Below are 8,195 nucleotides of genomic sequence, written 5' to 3'. Positions count from 1 at the left end.
CTAACCGTATTGGTTCTATTTCCAGCTGGCTGATCAACTGGACCTGGAGCGGGTTGGACCGCAGCATCAGGCAGGCAGTGACAGTCTGCTCACCGGCGCCGCCTTCTTCAAGATGAGGGAGGTCAGTGAAGCTTTTGCCGGTTTTGCACATGTTTTCGTGAGCTTCAAATGTAATGAATCAGTTACAAATTTTTGTATCTTTGCATTTGAATTAGGTACTGAAGAAGCCAGTCTTTGTCTTAGAAACCGCAGTCTTTCGGACATTTCTGTCCGCCTCACGCTGTTTGGAGCCCTTTTGAAACTGACATTGCCTCCTATTCCGTTCAGATGTTCTTCGAGGACAACATTGACGACGCCAAGTACGGCGGCCACCTGTACGGTCTGGGCACTCCGTACATGGTTAACGGGGGCGGCGCGCAGGAGGCCAACGGAGACGCCTCGTCCTCTGCATAGGTAAGGGACGGGACGGGAGCGGGGGGGGGGGGGCAAGAGGCCAACGGAGACGCCTCGTCCTCCGCATAGGTAAGGGCATAGACCTCTGTACACCAGAGGTCTATGGTAAGGTGTACAGAGGAGAGGTCTATGGTAAGGGACGTGAGACGACCGGGGGAGACTGGTACTGGGGCGGGGGGGGGGGGGCAAGAGGCCAACGGAGACGCCTCGTCCTCTGCATAGGTGAGGGACTGGAGCAGGCCGGGGGATGGAGCTGGTACTGAGGGGTCGGGCGGGACGGGATCCTGGTCGGAATAGGCCCCGGGTACAAGAAGGATTCTGACGGCTAGGGGTGCTCAGATCGGTGGCATTGGGGCTAGATGGGATAGACGAGTGGTGTGAGAGACCAAAATTTGTCATGTGTCACATGCTGGATCAGCGTTTTTTTTTTTTTTTTTGACGATCGCTTTCATAATTGTAACGTTACTGGGGGTCGAACGATGAGTTAATTGGACTTGTCATTGGGCTATGTTCAATTTTGCAATTAGCGATCAGTAAGATTGGCTGGGAAACATCAGAGCCGCAAGTCCAAAAAGCAGACGAGTAACTCTGCCTTTTCTTGCGTTTCAGTACCCGACAGGACCGGACTCGAGAAATTCTCTGTGATACAAGGGTTCAAATCCCAATTTTACCCCAGTGTCCGGTGTCGGCGGTGCGGAGTGCCGTGCGCCGTGTCCGCGGACCTACCCCGCGGCCGGCCCCGCCGCATGTGCAGGGGCCAGAGCGAGAGCGATGAATTGTGTCGGCCGGCCGGCCGTCTCACCTTCCCGGGCGGCCGGTGCGCGCCCACTGTACAGTGTACAGCCCGTGACTGAGAGCGGTCGCCGTCCGCTCCCTGTGTGTGAGGGGGCGCGCGCGTCTGTGTGTGAGTGTATGTGTGTATGTGTCAGCGGGGTGTGTGTACACGGATCTCGTACGGAGGTGAAGGGTGCGACTGATGGCCGCGGCGTCATCAGGCGCGCGCGACAGACCCACCTCACACAAGATTAAACTGGCACCGCCCGGTCGGTGTGCGTGCGGGCCTACGCTGCGGGTGCTCTGCGAACCTAGTCTTCTTTTTAAGATTGCCTAGCGCGGCGCGTTCACGGCCGTCGAATCGTGCTCTGGACTGGTCTCTTCATTGGTGGCGCTGGTCTTACTTTTACTGAATGGTTTTACTCGACAGGGGAGGGGAGCGTGGGTGAGGGACGCGGGCGCCGGTGGTTTTATCTTGTGTGCGGGGCGGAGCGATGGAGGCGGACGGGTCGCTCACTCGTGCCCCTCACCTCCGTCGGCGCGCCTGCCCGTCTCGGCGCCGACCAGCCGGCCGCCGAGACGCGCGGGCTTTCCTAAATATCTGCTCGGCCGCCGCCCATTCCAGCCAGTCTGTCCGAATCGTATATCTGTCTGGTCCGCGTGAGAGTCACCCTTTGCGCTCGTGGCCGCCGCTCGACGCTGTCAGACAGCAGTCCGACCGCTGGCTCGTGCTCTGGTAGTGCGCCCTGAGTCTTACTTCATTCGCCGAGGACCGCCCGGTCTCCTCAGCTGGGACGCAGCCCGCCAGGGCTCAGGGTGATGTCCAACCTCAATGGTCTCACTGCCCTCTTCCTCTCTTCCCACAAGTGTCGACGCTCAATCACAAAGGGGTGTGCCCGCCGTCAGGTATTTAGGAAATGTTTTTACTCTGTGTATTCTAACGATGTAAAATACACCTTGCAAAGCCATCACTTTGTTTTCAGATCATGGTGTAGCGAACAGGCGAACGATGTAAATGTGTGCGAGGTGGTCCGACATTCTGCGCTTTGTTGCTGGGGAGCTGTCAAAATGTCGCGTTCAACTTTCTCGCAATGTTTGCATTCATGCGAATGATCTTCTGTCTTGCCACTACCAATCTACCGGCGGTATTCACATCAGCGCTAAATGCCGAACAAGGACGAGAGCTGCGGCAGCACGGTTTGACCTTGCGTGAGACGCATTGAAACTGCCCGGAACTCTGATCAGACTGGGCGCCGGAGGACGTTTGCTCATCGAGTCACCTTTCTGCGGAGCCGCCATTTCCCCACTATGCTCACAGACGATCAGGGGCGTCCGTTTCGACACTCCCCAGACGAGGTCAGCCGGTGTGGGTGGTGTATAGCCAAAGTCAGTTAACCCGCGCCCCGTAGGGGGGGGGGCCGAAACGCCCCCCCCGTCCTTTTCGGTCGATATCTCCTAAACGGCTGGAGATATCGCCACCAAACTTTCAGGACCCCTCCGGGCATCGATTTTACACATTGTGACCAAAAATTTTTTCCAGAGGCTATGATAGGTTGGCCATAAATGACGTCAGAATGACGTCATGTTCTGTCATTTTCGACCGAAAAAAGACCTTCGCGAGAAGACCTGTCAGGCCTACAGCTTTGAAGATACAGAAAAATGATCAAGACACAAAAGGTGTAGAATTGACAGAGCTACAAAACTGCTATCTCGGATTTTTGAAATTTTCGAGTTTTGACCCCCAAAAATCAAAAATGCATTTTTTTGGATATATAAGCCGAAAAATCCAAAAAGTTTTTTGATTTTCAAAAAACCCGGAATATATGTGATAGTACCTACCGTCTTCTACCTACATACCAAATTTCAGATCGATACCTCGTTTTTTGGCCAAGTTATAACGAAAAAAACTGTTCAAAAATGATGACGTCAAATTTTCAAACTCAATTTTTGGCAATTCTAGACCTCGTAGAGCAAAACAAAGACCACCATTGGACTCCCCGTGACGAGCTGCATCGAATCGATACCCATTTTATGCAAAAATATCAACTTTGAAATTTGACCTAATTTGACCTGACCTTGACCTGACCTTCACCAAAACGTGACCTAGGCTGGCCCCAAAGGCTACCTAACCCACATAATCGCATTTGTCATGTAAAATGGACCATAAAACATGTATCACACGACACTTTCATAATGTGACCCCCGGTGACCTGACCTCGCTGTGACCTGACCTGGTATCAGTGACCTCAGATAGCAAAGTATGTGTTTGACGAACAATGTACCATCGATGGTTTTCAATAAATTACCAATTTACTCGATTTCACAACACATTTCTTGAAATACCTGTGAACGGTGAAAATCTGACCTTTGACCTGACCTGTGACGTCATCGGTTTGACCTAGGTCAATGAAATTTGGTCACAAGGTAGTTCCCGGGTGGGGCTATCGAACGCCGTTTGAATTTTGAAAATCGGCCGGTAACTTTCCGAGATCTTAGGGGGGGCCGAAACGGCCCCCCCCCCTACGGGTGGTAGGGTCCGCCGGTAGCCCTACGGGGCGCGGGTTAATGGGGGACGGTATTGACTTGACGCCAAGTCAACATTGCATGGGTAAGGGGTAAAGGCCGGCCTTGGCTGAGGCTCGTGCAGTGACTGTAAGGGAAATGCCTACGATTCTGGGTTTCTGCATTTTTTTCTCGACAAAATCCCCATTGTGCTTAGACATAGGTCGAGCTAGCATGAATAAATTCAACTCATTTTACGAAGCTTGCCCTTCGTGAGCCAAATAATAAGCTTATCCTGTGCAGCGTGGACATAATTGGAGCTCGGACTGAATTTCACTTGTGAAGAACTTGCTGAGTCTATTGATAACCGACAGGGGTTCAACCTTCTAAAATACCATCTTTCTCATCAAGGATATCGACAAATGCAGATATTCAAGTGCTTTAATGGTTTATTTTTACGGTAAACGTTTTGCGATTTTCTCGCCCCATACGACTGGTTGCATGCTTGCCGGCCAAAGTGGGCGGACTGTTGATCGTGATTTCCCAGACAGCTATGTTTCGTTTATCGGAATGCTTTATCTATAATTTACGACAAGAAAAACGCCTGGCGTCGATGCAAGGTCGCCGCAGTTTTCAAACTACTAGGACGGCGATCCCAAAGTGCATACATAAATGAAGCCGTGTCCCTGAGAACAACTGGGGGTGGACAATGGGCATGCTAGGAGTATCAGGCACATGAAGGCTATTTTTGGCAGGTTGAAAGTCTCACGAATCTAGGTGTCATTGTTAGCTTTCAAACCGGTGAGGTGTTCATAAACGGGACGGTGCTTACGACCGAGACTGATAGGTTGTAATTGTTGATGAATTACACTCCTTTTTGAAGTAAGATATTTCCTTTGCCCATAATATGTATCTGCCTTATGCCTTCGGTCGCCTGAGGTTTATGACTAGCTTATCAGATTTCTCAACATCGATCAATGTCTGCTCAATGCTCAGTGAGCATGACACCTATTGTTGTGCTATCTTTGGCGTCACTTCAAAGCTCGCTATTCATCGTTACCACCTACGTAGGCTTCGATTGACTTTTAGTTAAATTATCTTTATTATTTTCAAAGCTTTCAATAGCTCGATCAAGTGTTATCAGATTACCTACATAAGTTTTGTCGGGCTCATTTCATTACTCGTCTTGAAAGCTGGCATTCCCTCGTCCTCCCTTGCAGCCTTTAAAGCGTCATGCTCGCCCGCCGATGCTTTCAATTTCGTTAACCGCAATTTTAGCTCGACAGGCAGGCCCATTGCCTGATCACTCCATGTCTGGCAATTGTAAAAAAGCCCGCCACGCTGAGGCTGAAGGTGTGGCTGACAGGACCGGGTAGGGCCTCTCCGGACCAGCCAGTTTACCTCGTGTGCCCCACCGTGGGGCCGTTTCGGGGGGTTCTCCGAGTGCCCGTGCGCAGTCGGTCTGCAGCGCCCGTCCGGTGTGCCGCGGTGCGGCTCACACGCGCGGGACCTGTGGCCGTCCCACCCCGGGTCGCCAGGTCGGAGCGCCGCCAGCGGAGATACATCGCGCCGCCCGTGGAGACACATCGCGCCGCTATCTCTCCGGTATCAGTCAGAGCGGCACCCGAGGAGGCGCAGCTCTGTTTGCTCAGTGCCGTGATTTGAGCTGTGATTTGTTTCACGCGCTGACCGCCGGCGGTGGCGGCGAGGACTGTTGTGCGGTGGTGCTACCGGTAGCGTTGAGACGGGCCGAAGGTTACTCCAGCTGTCTCTGAGAGAGATCCAGTCAGGGAGGATCTCTGGTTGGCGCAGAACGGACGGGTCTGTGCGCGCGGTGTGAGACCAGGCTCGGATCACCGGCAGACCAGAGCAGGGTCTCTGTCTGCCGTGTGACGTGGCCGCGATTCTGTACCGAGCCGAGCGAGAGTGACTTCATTCTCAAGACGGCAAGAGGCAACTTCAGGCACAGTTATCAGTGAGTGCGGTCTGATGATACCGTACATTCTGGAATAGAGGCAACCGTCATTTATCCGTGGACGAACGGATATCGTTCCCGGACGTGCACTTCTCGACTGCTGCGGTATAATAATTCGAACTACCAGGCTAGTTGGAAAGGGGCCTTTCTGTAATGCTATGACAATAAATGGTAAACTAATAAGTGTAGTGGCACATAAATTTGATTTGGCTTTGACGCAAATTTACACCCATGCGTCATTTTCTCATCTCTTGCCTATTTAACCGGTACCACGTTTGATCATTTTAGTTATGGAACCGTTCAGCAGGGTCGTCGTTTACGTAATTCAGCGTTTAAGAATTAAGATAAGCCGATTAGTTTTGAGCCCAGTGGAATTTTGTAAAAACAGGTAGCAATTATCTATGCACGCCATGCTGTGTAAGTAAATCTTAGTTTGATCCTTTTATTTCCTGCTGAATGCTCACTGACGACCCTGACATACATGCATCGAACATGTACGCTTGATAATCATTGCACCGTAGATAATTTTGAATGGAGAATCCATCTTAGCTCTATGGGCTGATTGCGTGGAGACAGCTCAGTAGCCAGATGGAGGTATTAAGATCCAATCCAGATGTGATATGTAAACCCGATTAAAAGTTGCACTCAGGTGATCATGCGGTGTGAAAGACCTCAGCGTAGAAAGGAATATAGACCCTGAAATTTGACCAATGGAAATGGGAGCTGCTCAATGCTCATACATTGGATACTTCGCTCATTGTCGGTGTTTTCTTTATTAACTGTAATCCCAGTTTGTAATGAATGTTAGGAAATCGCTGTTTTCTACAAGGCTTCGGATCAAATCAGTTATACATGTGAGCCAGGCCTTATTTAAATGATCATGTTGATAAGTGACCTATTGCAGCTTGCATGCATCCTAAATACCCATCTCCAAACCCCTCCACAGGTACGCGTGACATTCAATGTCATCACGGAAATGTCCGTTGTTCGTATAGGCATAGGTATATGTATCTCTACGGATACCAATGCAACATTCTATAGGTACTTACGTATACATCTTTAACGGGTGTGTTTCTTGGTATTATGAATCATAGATAACATGAATCATGTTGTCTATTCATGTTATCTACCTATGTATGAATAAATGAAAAACATTTTCATAAATCAATGCTTGTAAAGGCCCACCAACATATCCTATGAACGTATATTTTCAGTGTAGGCCAGCATGATTATGTGAAATGTGAATTACGTGTGAAATAATCAACAAGGCAATTGACCTCACGAAGCACATTGTGATAACGATGGTACGATGCAATACGACCGTATTAGCGCATCTTATGATTATATATGCTTTTATGACGATTTTGTGAATCATTTTACGTTTCAACACTCGCAGATGTGTTCGAGGGTGAGGTCCCGTCTGCTGTGGATAAAAAAAAACTGTTTAGGCACGTTGTGTCTTCATTTATCACTTTGGTATACACGTAGTTATGAAAGCATTTATACGTTAGGGCACATTGATGTGCCTTGCCTGTTTCAGTGCTAAACTGGGCTGAACTGGGGCTCATTTTTGATTCAGAAATATGTTGTTCTTACGAAACTGCATGGGATTAATGAAAATTTAATGTTTAGAGATGAAACAGTACAATAACTTTATTTAAAGGTCTTTACCCAAAAGATTGGTTTACAAGTTGGCCTTATAGCTTTATGTAAGATGGTCTATAAAATGGGGAATGAGGTCTTCGCTTGTTCGGGAAATGCAAATTTAAAGTATCTCGTGAAATCAGGAGACCTCACTGTTGATAAAAAGAGTACATAAGCGATAATTCTCACCATAATGGCTGGCATTCTTCCTGATTTGCTTGTCGTTGCAATTAAAGTAATCTACATATTGCAAACACTTTGATAGCGTGTGCATTGCACACTCGTCCTTCTTATGCACACTAAGTTATCTTCCTAGGAAGAATCGAACACCTACGCATTCTGTCTCTCTCTCTTCCTCCTCGTTGCAAGTGCAGCATATAGCATGCCTCACCAGCACATCTCTTACAAACGACCTCCTCGTCAAAGTCACGGGTGACCCTCGCAACCTCGTCGTCCGCTCGACGGGGGCAACGATAAATACGGCGATAGCAACGCCCCGCCGGCAAAAACGACCCCACGTGGGAGACAGGGCACTGCTGTCTGTTGTCACAGGCCGTCGACGGCTGTTTATCGGCGGCGACAGACCCGTGCCCCTCCTCAGTCGCTCGGCCGTATACAGCACTCCTGCTCGACAGGCGCGCACGGACTGCAGGCCCGACAAACAAATGCCACTGGTGGATCTTGTGAGCCAAGCAACAAAGATGACGTACTGTGGGCTGGCCTGGGGAGAAATGAAAATATCCGGTCATCAGTGAGCCGCTGGTAAGAGTGGCTTTGCCATCCTAAAACTAGCCATAAGCGCCCTTACCAATAACGTTTATTTAAGCGATTCCCGTGAGCGTACGTC

General features: G+C 49.7%; 1 long non-coding RNA gene across 1 annotated transcript; it reads left to right on the top strand.

The window, feature by feature from the left end:
- Positions 1-25: 25 nt before the first annotated feature.
- Positions 26-2,195, top strand: LOC122364586. The gene is made up of 3 exons (XR_006253577.1): positions 26-121; positions 328-453; positions 1,063-2,195. It is a non-coding gene; the product is annotated as an uncharacterized LOC122364586 (long non-coding RNA).
- The last annotated feature ends 6,000 nt before the right edge of the window (positions 2,196-8,195 follow it).

This window comes from Amphibalanus amphitrite, unplaced genomic scaffold, assembly GCF_019059575.1.
Source record: "Amphibalanus amphitrite isolate SeventyFive unplaced genomic scaffold, NRLGWU_Aamphi_draft 000684F_arrow, whole genome shotgun sequence".
Classification (NCBI taxonomy): Eukaryota; Metazoa; Arthropoda; class Thecostraca; order Balanomorpha; family Balanidae; genus Amphibalanus; species Amphibalanus amphitrite.
This window is presented reverse-complemented; position numbering and strand designations above follow the sequence as displayed.